Raw genomic sequence first — 14,690 nt, 5'->3', positions numbered from 1 at the left:
ATAAAGTTGGAATAAAAAATGAAAATGCTAAAATAGATGTAACTGGGAGCAAACTTCCCTGGTGGCTGTGGAGTCACAAGGTTTGTGAATGTTAGCACGTAGAAGGGACATATGATAGTAGAGCAAGATATCCTGGGACTCTGAGGAGTGAAGTCTTGTAGCATGTTGAAAAGAATGACCTGTGAAGATATTGGAAATCTAGAAGAATGTTGGTTTTGCCTCCTACATCTTGGTAGGTGAGACATGGGAGGATGAAAACCTTCTACGGGGAGTTGTAAATGAATAGAGTCCTTGGGAAGAGCGAAGTTTTCCTTTAGAGAAAGTGAATGAGGGTTAAATAAATAAAACACCTTGTAGAGATTAAATCTTAATATTTTACAAATTGGTATTTCTATCACTTTTCTTGGTTTGAGGGGATATGGAATAAAAAGCATTAGCTAATCAATGAGCTAAATGACTTTTTAAAATAATAAAAAAGTTGGTATGTTCCTGGTAAATAACTTCAAGCATATCAAAGTTACATTATTAGGATATGATAATATTCTTTAAATAATTTATATTTATAAAACAGTATGTATTTTCATTTTAAAGTATTGGGAATACGTAGATTGTTCTCTGTCATTTATTTGAAACTGTATAGAGTTAGAGTAAAGCCACAAACAGTAGTATAACTAAGCCAAATTTCATAGTACACTGGTCCTAAATCATTTGGATTGCTTTTACACGGCCCAAGTACTAAACTCTTAAATATTTCCTTGGAAAACAATAATATTTTATGGCCACTTCCTTATATTTGATGGTATCTTGGGCCACATTTAATGTTATTCCTGAGGCTAAACATAATTCTATCAAACTAAGCAAAATTTAAACATCGTTTAGTGCAAGGTTAACAGAGGGTGATAGAAAAAGGGATGGGTTCGGAAGATTCTCATTGACACTCTTCGTTAATAGTTGCATGATTTTGAGCAAATTAATTAACATTATAAAATCTCAAATTCATTATTAATAAAAATATAAATGCTAATAACTATATTTCCTAAGAGTTAATAAGTAATCTGTATAACAGTAATTTGCCATTGTCTAATAAATAGTTTTTTTTTAATAAATAGTAGACAATCAGCATTTCATAATCTCTACTCCAATACACACATTTTAGCATATTTGCCTTCCTTTGAGTCTACATATTTTAAAATAAATACAAAAGTTTGTATATTGTCACTTTTACTTCCATCTAGCTTAAGTCTCATTTTAAAATTCTAACATAACAAAATTTTCCATGCTTTGAAAAGGTTAGCCTTGTTTTTACAAATATTTGACTGAAGGAAGTAGTGAATAACAGCAACAAATAAGCCAACACAGTTTCTATTTTTGGAGGAGAAACTCTAATATAGATCTGAAACCAAAGTGGTAAATAGGTTTTAGCTCATAAACAAAAACTCTTTACATGGCAGTGGCTTCTTGAACGCAGTCTGAGAAGAACTGTGTGGCTCAGTAAAACTCAGAGGGAGATAATGCTCCATTACTGATGTCTGCATTGGTGCAGGAGGCAGGGAGAAGCCACGTATGTCACATGGTATAAACTGTTGTTTTAAACCCAAACCAAAAACCAAGCCCATTGCTGAGTGGATTCCAACACACAGCGACACTAAAGGAGAAAGCTGAACTGCTCCGTAGGGTTTCCAAGGCTGTAATCTTTATGGAAACAGACTGCCACATCTTTCTCCTGCAGAGCAGCTGTTGGGTTTGAACCGTCAATCCTACAAGTATCAGTCTAGCATTTAACCAGTGCACCAGTAGTGCATTTTTTTTTTTAATTTTTATTGTGCTTTAAGTGAAAGTTGACAAATCAAGTCAGTCTCTCATATAAAAATTTATATACACCTGGCTATATACTCCTAATTGCTCTCCCCCAATGAGACAGACTACTCCCTCCCTCCACTCTCTCTTTTAATGTCCATTCCACCAGCTTCTAACTCCCTTTTCTCTTTCCTCTCCCCTCCAGATAGGAGATGCTAACATAGTCTCAAGTGTCTACTTGATCGAAGAAGCTCATTCTTCACCAGCATCTTTTTCTATCCCATCGTCCACTCCAATCCTTGTCTGAGGAGTTGGCTTTGGGAATGGTTCTTGTCCTGGGCTAAAAGAAGGTCTGGGAGTCATGACCACTGGGGTCCTTCTAGTCTCAGTCAGACCATTAAGTCCAGTCTTTTTATGAGAATTTGGGGTCTGCATCCCACTGCTCTCCTGCTCCCTCAGGGGTTCTCTGTTGTGTTCCCTGTTAGGGCAGTCATAGGTTGTAGCCAGGCACCATCTAGTTCTTCTGGTCTCAGGCTAGATGTAGTCTCTGGTTTATGTGGCCCTTTCTGTCTCTTGGGCTCATAATTACCATGTGTTTTTGATGTTCTTCATTCTCCTTTGCTCCAGGTGGGTTGAGATCCATTGATGCATCTTAGGTGGCCGCCTGCTAGTGTTTAAGACCCCAGATGCCGCTCTCCAAAGAGGGATGCAGAATGATTTTCTTAATAGATTTTATTGTGCCAATTGACTTAGATGTTCCCTGAAACCATGGTCCCCAAACCTCCACCCCTGCTACGCTGGCCTTCATAGCATTCAGTTTATTCAGGAAGCTTCTTTGCTTTTGGTTTAGTCCAGTTGTGCTGACCTTGCCAGGGCTCCTTTTGACCACTGTTCTAATGACTAGAAATATGTCTAATTTTTTACCAGATAAATTTAAGTGTATATGTAAATTAAATACTCAAAACACCACAGATGTGAAGTCAAATATAGGAAAAAGACAACAATAATATGACTACATTGATAATTTTAATGGTTCCAAGATCATGCCTATTTTAGCCACTCACACAATAAGATAATACTACAGTACATTCCTTTTTAAAATATAACTACTATGTACTGCTTGAATAATCAAATTATTTTAATATCTAAATATATATATCTGGAAGGCATACAATATGATTCACTGCACACAGGGAATGCAATAATAGAGATGTATCTAAAAATCAATACATTGTAAAAGTTATCAAGGGAATTAGTGTGTAAATGTTAAATGAAAAAGCAGACTGGAAGACAACTATCAGAAAACTTTAGAATAACCTAAAAAAAAGATTATAAATTACAAAAATAAAGGTTGATCAAACAGACTGTGTGTTTAGTAAGTTCAGTTTCCCAATCTCAGGATAAAAAAAAAAAAAAATCAGTCCATTAGACTTTCTCTAAAATGGCATCTGGCTGATTGTGTGTGACTCAGCCTCTCTCAGTTACCTAATAATATATCTTAGAATACTCAAAATAATCCCCTCAATTAGCCAGATTAAAAAAAGAAAAAAACATTCTTAGCATAATATTTCCAGTTAAAAAGACTGATAGCCATTTTTTTTTTTTTTTCCCCATCTGGAAGAAACTAATCATATGTTAGTCAAAATGGAAAAAATAAATAAATAATATAATCTGGCTGGAACTTCATTAACTGAAGGAGAATAAACCTTCCAATCAGAAAAAAGGCAGAGAGATGAATCACTTCCCTGCCACTGCCTGAATGAGAGATCTAGGGTTGCTCAACTCTTTCCACCACCCCAAAAAGGCGTCTGCTGCTCTGCTGTACTGGAACTTCTTTCAGTAGCAGCCAGAGACACTTCACCACCCAATTTTCCCATGCTTTCTAAGACTAAAATTTGCATTGCTGCAAAATTTTCAGGGTCTGGTATACTGTAACTGAGAATAATGGAAGATAAGCACCTGGGCAGGGAGATTAGAAAGTGCCATGAAAAAAATATACTCTAGACTGTCATACATTTTTATGCACAAATTCTGGCATATATATATATATAAAAATATATATAATCTAGTAATATGTTTACCTTCTTAAAGTAGGCAACCAGATAACAAAGCAAGATAAACAAGGTCCAACATTTAGAGAAATTAAGAGACTGCTAGTGACCAACAATTTGACTATATTCTGTACACACTTACCATCCTTTAACCGAAAATCTAAAAGAAGTGTACTAACAGTAACCAAGTAAACAGTAACAGCAGTCAGAAGAAGCCATAGACACTACTTATGAGTAATCAGTGGAGAGAATCCTCATTCCCAAAGGATGAGTAATTAGAGAAAAAAAAAAATTCTATCAACATAAGAGGTGTAGAAATTTTCTGCAAGGAATAAAATGAATGTTTAATAATAAAAACATAAAAGAAAAAATTACCTTTGAAAAATATATTCCATAGGATAACTAAAAAAAAAAAAAAAAAGTGCCATCAAGTCTAGCAGGTGTTAAAAAACATTAGCTATAAAATTAAGAAAACATGTATTCTTTAAAATAAGATATAAAAACTAAAATGAAGAATAAAATGTTGAGAAAATTAGTTGAGAAGCAGATATTAATAAAAACAAAGCTTAATGAGATGGAGATTTAGAATCTAAAAATGTAAAATATTTAAAATATTAATTAAAAATCAGAATTGACACAGACAAAAACTAAATTTTGAGACAAGCATTGTAAATCATTCTGTGGATGCAAAGGAAAAGGAACAAGTTGTAGAAATGAATGAGAGACAATACTGTAATTGTAAAAGTCAGAGAAAGAAGGCCTAACATTATCTTACTATAATCCAAAAAACAATCAGAATAAGTAGAAAGAGGCAACAATTGAAAACACCAAAAAAGAAATTAAGCTGAAGAAAGTTTTGAATATGCATAACAAAATCTGCATACATATATTACACACATAAACATAGCCAGGAAAAATTAAGAAAAACTCAATAAAAACTCAAATACATACATATATATATACTTTAACCCCTTGGAAGATAAATACATAGTCAAGCATGTGTACCGTATTTTTAGGCAAATAACACACACCTTGGGCATTTATTTGCCAGCCACACCCTCCCCTCATGAGGCACCCTCATAAGTGTTGCCATGCCAATTGTCTTCCACATGTTGCTGTAAAAAAACAATAGCATAGTCTACTTAAAAAAATACCCCGAGAGGGGAGGGCATGGCCAACAAACAAACGCAGGGGGTACGCTTTATTTGGGTAAAAAGTACAGTATACACAAACACATAGATACACACACATGCACACACAAAAAAAACTGTAAATAACCAATCTTATGCTTATACGGAAGCCCTGGTGGCCTAGTGGTTAAGTGCTACGGCTGCTAACCAAAAGGTCGGCAGTTGAAATCCACCAGGCGCTCCGTGGAAACTCTGTGGGGCAGTTCTACTCTGTCCTACAGGGTCACTGTAAGTCGGAATTGACTCAAGAGTAACAGGTTTGGTTTTTTTTTTTTTTTAAGCTTACAGAATTATTTCAATACTGTAGGAAGAGAACATTCTCATGAATACCTTAAAAAAGATAATTCTCAAAATAATTGAGGTGAGGGGATGCTGTGATGTGCAGGCAGTCCATGTGTGCTTTTAGAGAGCAGGCCATTAGCTTGGCAAAAGAGAGGAAAAGTTGATGAAACTGATCTCAGTCAGCTGTAGACAAACAAATGCCTAGTCATGGCTGTCTGTCTGGGACATTCCAGCCTTCACTACGAGACAGGCAGTTATCCTCCCACTTCAGAGGGCAATTTCTCAGGGTTAACGAGAAAGTGTTCAGAAATAACAGATCTGAATCCAAGCTGTCTGCTCACATGGCTAATTTTCCTGGTTTCTCTCATATATAATCCTCCAAAAAGTAGCTGTCTCAGAAAGAATTACTCCTATTCAAAGATATGTAACATGAACGTATGAATGGAACCTAAACAAAAATATCACAACAAAAAGAAAACCAACATGGGGATGGAAAAACGAGATGAGGAACAAAAGCCGACAGTAAGCAAAACTGTCTTTCAAGACGTAGAACAAAATAAAAAGATGTTTTCATAAATAAAGCTGATAGAGTTCATCTCTAGAACACTATTAAAGAAAATTTTAAGGAAAATACTTGAAGAAGAAGAAAAAAATTATCGCAGATCAAAGGTCTGAGATGCAAGAAGGAATGAATAAAGAATATAGTAAACATGTGGGTAAATCTAAACTAACACTGGATGTATAAACAATAAGCATTTCTAACTATAGATCAAAATAAATTAGATGCAATTAAATACTAGAACACAATGTCATCAAGTTTTAATTTTTACTTACATCATCCAGAAGGAAGTACAGATATAAAAAAAAAACAGATATAGGTAACTTTTAATTTTTCAGCAATGCAGGTTAAAATTTTAGGTGTAACCACTAAGATCATAAAGGGTGTATCTTTCTACCATTAGAAAGACAAAAGAAAATGAGAAAGCAAAAACTCAATCAAGTTGGAAGAAAGTTGAAAAGTGGGAGAAAAACACACACAAATTATGCAAATATTAAAATTAAGAGTAGAAATGAATAAGCATATAGCAGAAATATAAAAAATATAAATGATCTGCATATATCATATAAAATGTATAGGTTATTGCATTGTGTTTCAAAAAGAAAAGAAGAGCCAAATGAGTTTGCTAGAGACATATCAGAAACACAAGTATAAGGATTGCTTTAAATTGACAGAAGAAGATGTCCCAGGAAATTATAAACACCACCATCACCACCAAATAGTTATACTGAAAACAGACAAAACAAGACTACCGGAGGAAAAGGTACCTGGAGGTGAAGAGGAGCACTTTATAGAGGTAAAGATTTAATTCACCAGATGGCTGTCTCAGCTTCAGATTTGTATGTGCTAAAAAACAAGTGCTCTCAGGTACTCTGGAGATACAAGGAGAAACTGACAGATCCACCTTCATAATGCAAGGTGTTAATAAAAATCTCACATTGCTTACATAGACTGAACAGATAAAAATATCACTAACATATAGAAGATTTAAAAAATACAATTAACAAGCTTGATGCAATGAACATATATAGAATATTGCACCCAATTACCGAAAATAACATACTGTTTTCAAGAACATGTATTGCTTATGAAAATTGACAACATTTTTGGCTACTTTTGACATAAAGGAGTCAGTATTATACAGACTATTCTCTCTAACTCCAATGTAATTAAGTTACAAATTTGGTAAAAGAAAACAATTTACAGAAAAGCTTATATGTTTTAAAGTTCAAAAACATCTCTAAATAACTCACAAAGAAAATCACAACACAATTAGAAAATATCTAGAAATAAAAAATAAAGTTGTCAAGAAAACATTTTGTTTTAAGAAGTTCAAAAATATATCACCCTTATTCTGCACTTGAAAATATTCCAGGGAACAGAAAAAAAATCATAAATAATAACTTAAAAATAGACAAACTGTGTCATAAAAAATTAGGATAGATTTATGCTAAAATGATTCATTTTTTTGCTATGAATATCTGCATACTGTTTCATCAAGTCATACGTTGGAAAAATAGTAATCACTTAGCTAATAATATAGTGCAATACTTTTCTAGATAGAAAATAACTATTTTATCTTTTCTTTTTAAGCTCTAAGATAATTAGACTGTTTCTTTGCTTACTTGAAGAGTGCTTCCTCATGACCAAAACGATCCCATTTCTGACAGAAGAAGCATGAAACCATGACCTAGGGGCTTGCTCACACTGGCGACTATAAGCTTGTTCATTCATTGAATCGGTAAAGACTCATCTAATTCATAGGGCCCTTTTTTTTTTTTTTTTTTTTTACTAGGGGAGCTGGACTTAGCTTTCTCCTTAGTGCCAGCTTACTTACAGTACTATTTCCTTACGCTCAATTCAAAAACTTGCTTTCTGCTTTACCCCAATGGCAGGTGGACATATATGCAACAAGAGTAGCATGTTATGGAAAGAGCCCTGGAGTACAAACCAAAAATTTGGATTCAAATCCCAGCTCTTTTGACGCTATTAATGACGTAGGTAACATGTCTTTAACTTCTCATTCTAAGTTTCCTCATATACGATATTACATTAGATAATGCATTTTAGAACTATAACACTATATGTGCATTATATGACTATTTTTATAAAGGGAGGTATATCCTCATTTCTATCTTCAACGCCAAAATTCAGAATTATATTTGTTTGCCGGACAAGAAAGTAAGGAAGCAATTGGGACACATCAGCAAGCTTCAGAGAGTTGCCAACACAGAGGTAGGCACACAGGACAGAGCAGAGCAGAAGCCTGGCATGGAGAGACAGAAAGAAAACAGCTGCTTCTCTCTAGCAGTAACAGGATCTGTTGCCAATTTGGAGTCCATTTGTGAAGAATATCCACCCTCGGTGTGACAAAAATTTCCCTCATATAGTCTGTAGGCTACCGGCTCTATAGCTTCAAGACTGAAAAAAAAAAAAAAGAAAGTGCACAAAGAGAAACCTACCAGCAGATATAACTCTGAAACTGGCTCCCAGCTCTCAATGTTTGATGCAAGTCGGTACTTAAGAGTTGTTATATAAAAAAATATGATATCAGTGCAATCTATGGAGTCAGCAAGGAGGGGAGAGGAGAGGAGGAGAGGCGGAGGGAGAGGTGGGGCTAGAAGGAGAAGAGAAGGGAAGGGGAGGGGAATCAGTTCTCTATGAAAGTTCTGGTTATAGACGCTGGAAAAGATTTACGAATCAGATATCCTTATTTCAAAATATGGCACAAATTTTTAAATTCATCTGCCATTTAAGTTTCACAATGTAATTAACGAGCTACTTTGCTCCAGTGTTACATTGGAATTGAAATATTCTATACCTTCTATACATTTTGTTAAGTATAAATACGTTTTAATCTCTTACCCAAGCACAGATCTTCTGAAATGAAACATGATCTCATTTTTTTCAAGAGTCAAATAGGCTCATACAAGCTAACACACTTCTACTTCAAGGGAATATAATGCTTCCACTGGAAGTTTCTATTCCTGTTGGGCAGGTTTGGCCATGCGTAGGAATATTTTTTCATCAAAGCCTGGAGGGTTATATGGAAACAGGGGTTTGCGCTTACATAATGAATACAGGAATCAAGCCAAAAATCTAATGAATTGGCATCTCTGTTCAGAATTTGATCCAAAAGACACCGAACAGCAATATACAAAAAAAAAAAAAAAAAAAAAAGAATGTGTAAGGTGAGCACATTTCTCCTTAAACCACTTTTTCTTATGTTATCATGCAAATGAATGTGGGGTCCTAGAACCAGTGAGTGGTCTCAACTCACAGAAGCAGAGGTTAAAATGCTACTTTGGCCATTCTGAGTTTGGGCTATCAAGTTATTTTCTTTGTTTAATTAAGATTTAATACGTTAACCTTATTTTCTAGTTTAGGAAAATGTTATTTTTGTTTGTTCAGCTCCAAGACCCACAATATGCAATTTAAAAATTATTTTTATTATCTAATAATATTTGAAAATAAACAGCAAAAGCTAAGACCCACATAAATTTTGAAGAAGGAGCTAATAGCTGGACTGGGTTGAAAGGAACAATCCAATCTTGGTAAGAATGAAAGATTAGTGTCATACAGTTTATGAGTCATTATTCACTAGCAAGAAAACTAATGTACATTGTACTTAGTTTTTTTTTTTGGAAAATCTGTCCTTATCATTTATTTCCTTGTTTGACATGTATGCTTACATATTTTAATAGAATTTTTAATTAAAAATAAAATCAGGTGGACGATTATGCCATTTCTATAATTTACTTTTCCATGGTTTTGTCCCAATGCCTACAACTTAAACAGCCAGTTCAAACCTGCTCCCCTACCTGGTAATAGTCTATTCATTTTTTAGGTATAACATTAAGGCACAATGATGAGCCAGCAACACTGAAACTGTATATCTTAAAAAAAAATCATATCAGTATCAGTTTATTCAACTTCCCATGTGCTATACTGATGTTATTTTAGGTTATTCTGTATATGTATGTTATTTTAAGAAGCTAAAAAGTGTTAGAAAGAAGGGTTTTAAATGCCTTGATATTTAACCTCCCAGAACTTTTCTGCTCATCACAGTAAGAAAGCAATGTCCAGCTACACATAAGCTAGAAATTGTTTTTCTAAATATATTTCTGGGTGGTCCACATGGTTAATGTGCTTTCCTGCTAACAAAAAGGTCAGAGGTTTGAGTCCACCCAGAGGCACCTTGGCGGAAAGGCCTGGCAATCTGCTTTTGAAAAAACCAGCCATTGAAATATTGATAGAGGAGAGTTCTACTCTGGCACCCATAGGGCCGCCATTAGTAAAAGTATTTTCTTTGATCAAAGTGTGTTAATTTTCTGAACATACATTCTAAGTTTTACAAGAGTTCTTGGTAGGCCGTCTGCTCTCTTGCCCCAATTCTAGGAAAGATTCTTTGATACTGACCTTAACATTCGGATAGGATTTAACAGAGTCCTCTTGCAATTTAATGGAAAGAGTTATGATGCAAAAACTTGAAACTGGAAAACTGCATGTTTCATATATGCTCAGCATTTTCCCTGCCCCTCATTTTATTTCTATTATTTGTAAATACCTTTTCAAAGCAGGGCCTCACTTATTAAGTCAAAGATTCTTATAGAGTACCTACACAGTGCTTAGCATCTGCTTGATGCTAGATGCAGTGTAGTAAACAAGACTGCCATCATGGATCTTACCAAGTACAATTTTCTACCTCTAGCCCCATTGCCTATTAGAGTGACCTGAACGTAGTTAGTACTTGTTTAAAAATAAATGAATGTGGCGTGGTGGGGCAGAGAGAACCATTCTCAATGGTGATGGGAAAGTTAGTACTGATGTGGGTGAAGTATGCACAGCTTAGCTAATGTAACTGATGCCACTAAGCTGTACACTCATAAAAATGATGTATCGGTAAATGCTATGTTATGCACAATTTTGCAAAAACAACAACCAAAAAATATATATAATAAAACAAATAGGGGCTACACATGCTGATACTTCTTAGACAAAGCCAATCACTCCTCAGGATTAGTATTCTTGGTTTGAAGATTTAGGGCCATAGTCTCATGGGATGACTCAGTCAATTGGCATAATATGATTCATAAAGTTTATGTTCTACATTCTAGTTTAGTGAGTAGTGTCTGGGGTCTCAAAAGCTCGCGAGCAGCTATCTAAGATATAACTATTGTTCTCTATTTGTTTAGAGTAAATGAGAAAGAAGAAAACCCAAGAATCAGAGAAGGAACTGGACTACAGGAACCACAACCTCCTCTACCATGAGAACAGAAGGACTAGATAGTGCCTGGCTATCACTACTGAACATTCTGATCAGGGCCACAATAGAAGGATCCTGCTAGACAGGGAGAAAAATGTGGAACAGAATTTCAAATTCTCAAGGAATCCAGACTTACTGGACCCACTGAGACTGGAGGAATCTCTGAGACTATTGCCCTGAGATATTCTTTGAACCTTGGAAGAAACTATCACCCAAAGTCACCTTTTAACTAAATAGCAGGTTTGCTCAAAAAGTAAAGAAATACTTTTAAAAAATTACATATACGACACCAAATGGATGATGGCTGTTCTAAAGCAGAGATGTCAAGTTGGGACAATGAGACTAAATTAATGGGAATGAAGCAACTAGAACAGAAATAATGAGAATGTTGACACAATGTGACAAATGTAACCAATGTCACTGAACATTATGTGTAGAATGGGGCCGTTTTTCTGTGTATACATTCACCAAAATTACAATAAAATATTAAAAAGTAAATGGATGCAAATGCAGATATGATACAGTTATTTATATATTCCTATTTCAAATACAGAAAATTGGCAAAAAGGGAAATGTCTTGGTGAAGTTATTTGGAAATTAATTGCTAGTTGCATTGTGGCTATATTAAATTGCCTATTCTTGTATTCACTTTAGCTAGGGGAAGGAAAAAAAGTGATCAATAGACTATGAAATGAAGACTTTATAAAGATAGAACTCGTAGACCTTCAAAAATTATTTATTTAAAGTCTAGCATAAAGTAGAAAGATATTGATATTTGCAATTTTTTTTCAAAGTGAGCCTCTCGACATATTTTTGTGAAATTAATTCAGTCATCTTATTTTAAAGGGTTAGTCAATTACTAAAGAAGAAACACAGATGAAATGTTTTTTAAAGAATAGATTGAAACATTACTTCTGGCTTTTCATTATTCATTTGGAATAAAATAATGCTTTACCAACATATGCTCTGCTGGGTCACCCATTGTTAGCAGCAGTGGTGGATGCTTGTAGATTGGCTCACTAAGTACCACTACACCCCCTTCTTTATGTACATGCCTAACTGCAGATTTTAAAAAGCTAAGAAATTATACTTCTCATATACCTCTCGTTCTGAGCCAAGAGTCAGAACGAGAATCGAATTCTACCAATAAGATGAGCTTACACAAATTTTGGAAGATAGCAGCAGGAATATCTGTGTTGCCTTTTTTTTTTTTTCCTACTTGCAAGTAAAAGTTTGGTTTCTAGAGCAATATAGCAATGTCCCTTCTCCATATTCCTTGGCGTTGAGAGCCATCTGTGGTAACGTAATGGTGGCAGCTAATTCCCAACTTTTTGATTTTGAGATTGGATTTAAAGTGGAATGTTCATATTCAATAATTCCAGCGTGGTCACAATACCTGAGTGGGTCAGTTCTGTAGTGTTCTGGTTGTCTTTCCAGGTCCTTCTAAAAGCCTGTAACTCTGACTCTTCGTTATTTTTGTTAGTACTTTATTCTATGTATTAAATACTTTCCTGTTTTAAATATTTGGTTTTATTTCTAAATAACACAGTAGAGTGTCAAACTATGAGTTGTCCCCATTACTTGTCCTCACCCTCGTTCCATAGTAGTGTTTCAACTGGTCCCATACCTATCCAATTAATTGTTGCCTTTCTCAGCCTCCTTGTTGAGAGGTATGACCACATGTGTAAGTTCTTTGCTGCTGCTAGGTGCCTGTCATGGATTGAATTATGTCCCCCAAAAATATGAGTATCATTTTGGCTAGGCCAGGATTCCCAGAATTGTGTGGTTGTCCACCATTTTGTCATCTGATGTGGTTTTCTTATGTGTTGTAAATCCTACCTCTATGATGTTAATGAGGTGGGACAGGCAACAGTTATGTTAATGAGGCAGGACTCAATCTACAAGATTGGATTGTCTTAAACCAATCTCTTTTGAAATATAAAAGAGAAAAGTGAGCAGAGAGACAGGGACCTCATACCACCAAGAAAGGAGTGCCAGGAGCACAGCACATCCTTTGGACCTGGGGTTCCTGCGTGGAGAAGCTCCTAGTATAGGGCAAGATTGATGACAAGGACTTTCCTTCAGAGCCAACAGAGAAAGCCTGCCCCTGGGGCCGAAGCCTGGATTTGGACTTCTAGCCTACTAGACTGTGAGAGAATAAACTTCTGTTTGTTAAAGCCATCTGTTATTGCAGCACTAGATGACTACGACACTGCCATCCAGTCATTTTCCACTTGCAGCAACTCTATGAACAACAGAATGAAACACTGCCCAGTCCTGCAACATCCTCACAGTTGTTGCTATGTTTAAGCCCATTGTTGCAGCCACTGTGTCAATCCACGTCATTGAGGGTCTTCTCTTTTTCACTGACCCTCTACTTTACCAAGCACAATGTCCTTCTCCAGGGACTGGACCCGCCTTATAACATGTACAAAGTACATGAGATGAAAGTCTTGACTTTCTCACTTCTAAGGAGCATTCTGAATGTACTTCTTCCAAGACAGATTTGTTCATTCTTCTGGCAGTCAATGGTATATTCAATATTCTTTGCCAACACTATAATTCAAAGGTATCAATTCTTCTTTGGTCTTCCTCATTCCTATGTTTTAGGCAATGGACTTTAAACAAAGTCACATCTGGTATTTTTGGCTTTTGTCTTTAATAATAGAGAGCATGCCATCTTCCAGCACCTTTACCTCTTCCTCACGACTGTGTGATGGCATGTGGTCAAGCAGTTCCCTGTAGCCAGAGGCAGAAGTCCTTGTTGAGGATAATAGAACCACTCTGTTGGCATTGGATGATCTATGGCTGAATTATTTTATGAGACATAAATTTCTATCTTGTTTAATATTCCTAGTTTTGGGCATGTGCACTCTCTCTTAAAATATCTTTATCTTAAATAAATCAGAATTTGATTATTAGAAGTGGGGTTCTACCACAATAAAAAAATATGAGGCACTGGCTTAGCAATTGGGTAGTGGGTGAAAAGAACACACATAATGCAGGCTGGAAAGTTGATGATCCTTACTACTCCATGACAAACAGTCACTTGCAGTCTTTAAAAAGGCAGATTGCATGCCAAAAGAACATGTTATCTTTGTAGACTATTTGGAAAAACTCAGAATGTTGAAAGAACATAGAATGTTGATATATGTTGACTGCTTCTTGTAGAGGTGATTTTAAAGAAATATCTTCAGCAGTAAATATTTCACCTGTTTCCTCAAGTGCCTACATTAAAACTTCTCAATTAACTGGTGTCTATTCTACTTTTAAAGATTAGATTAAGGGTGATACTTTCCTACTTAAGCTACTGTTTTCATACAACTTCAAAGCAGACACTATTAAATTGAAGGAGAACAAAATGCACTGAACAATGAAACCAGTAAATAAAAGAAGACAGTCTTCAAGCTTAGCAACACTGTCTAGATTAGATCTTTGGTTACAGTTATTTGCCCCTGCAACTGACTCTAAGTAACTGGACCAAAAGTATACTAAGTTTTTGAGGGAATACGTGTTTGACCTTTAGAGAAACTCCAGAGCCTACC

The 14,690-nt window shown here is 35.3% G+C and overlaps 1 protein-coding gene across 4 annotated transcripts in view; it reads right to left on the bottom strand.

Annotated features, from left to right (window-relative positions):
• Positions 1-14,690, bottom strand: part of PIK3C2G (phosphatidylinositol-4-phosphate 3-kinase catalytic subunit type 2 gamma) — a 432,221-nt gene that overhangs the window by 399,630 nt on the left and 17,901 nt on the right. The window contains exon 1 of one of the 4 annotated variants that reach the window (XM_049882567.1): positions 8,342-8,385. The exons of the other annotated variants lie outside the window; for them this stretch is intronic. The gene's annotated coding sequence lies outside the window, so the exon portion shown is untranslated. Of the gene's footprint in view, positions 1-8,341; positions 8,386-14,690 lie in introns of those variants that run through there. 4 annotated transcript variants of the gene reach the window in all.

Source organism: Elephas maximus, chromosome 4, assembly GCF_024166365.1.
Source record: "Elephas maximus indicus isolate mEleMax1 chromosome 4, mEleMax1 primary haplotype, whole genome shotgun sequence".
Lineage (NCBI taxonomy): Eukaryota > Metazoa > Chordata > Mammalia > Proboscidea > Elephantidae > Elephas > Elephas maximus.
The sequence above is the reverse complement of the archived record's forward strand: the minus strand, read 5'-3'. Positions and strand labels throughout refer to the sequence as shown.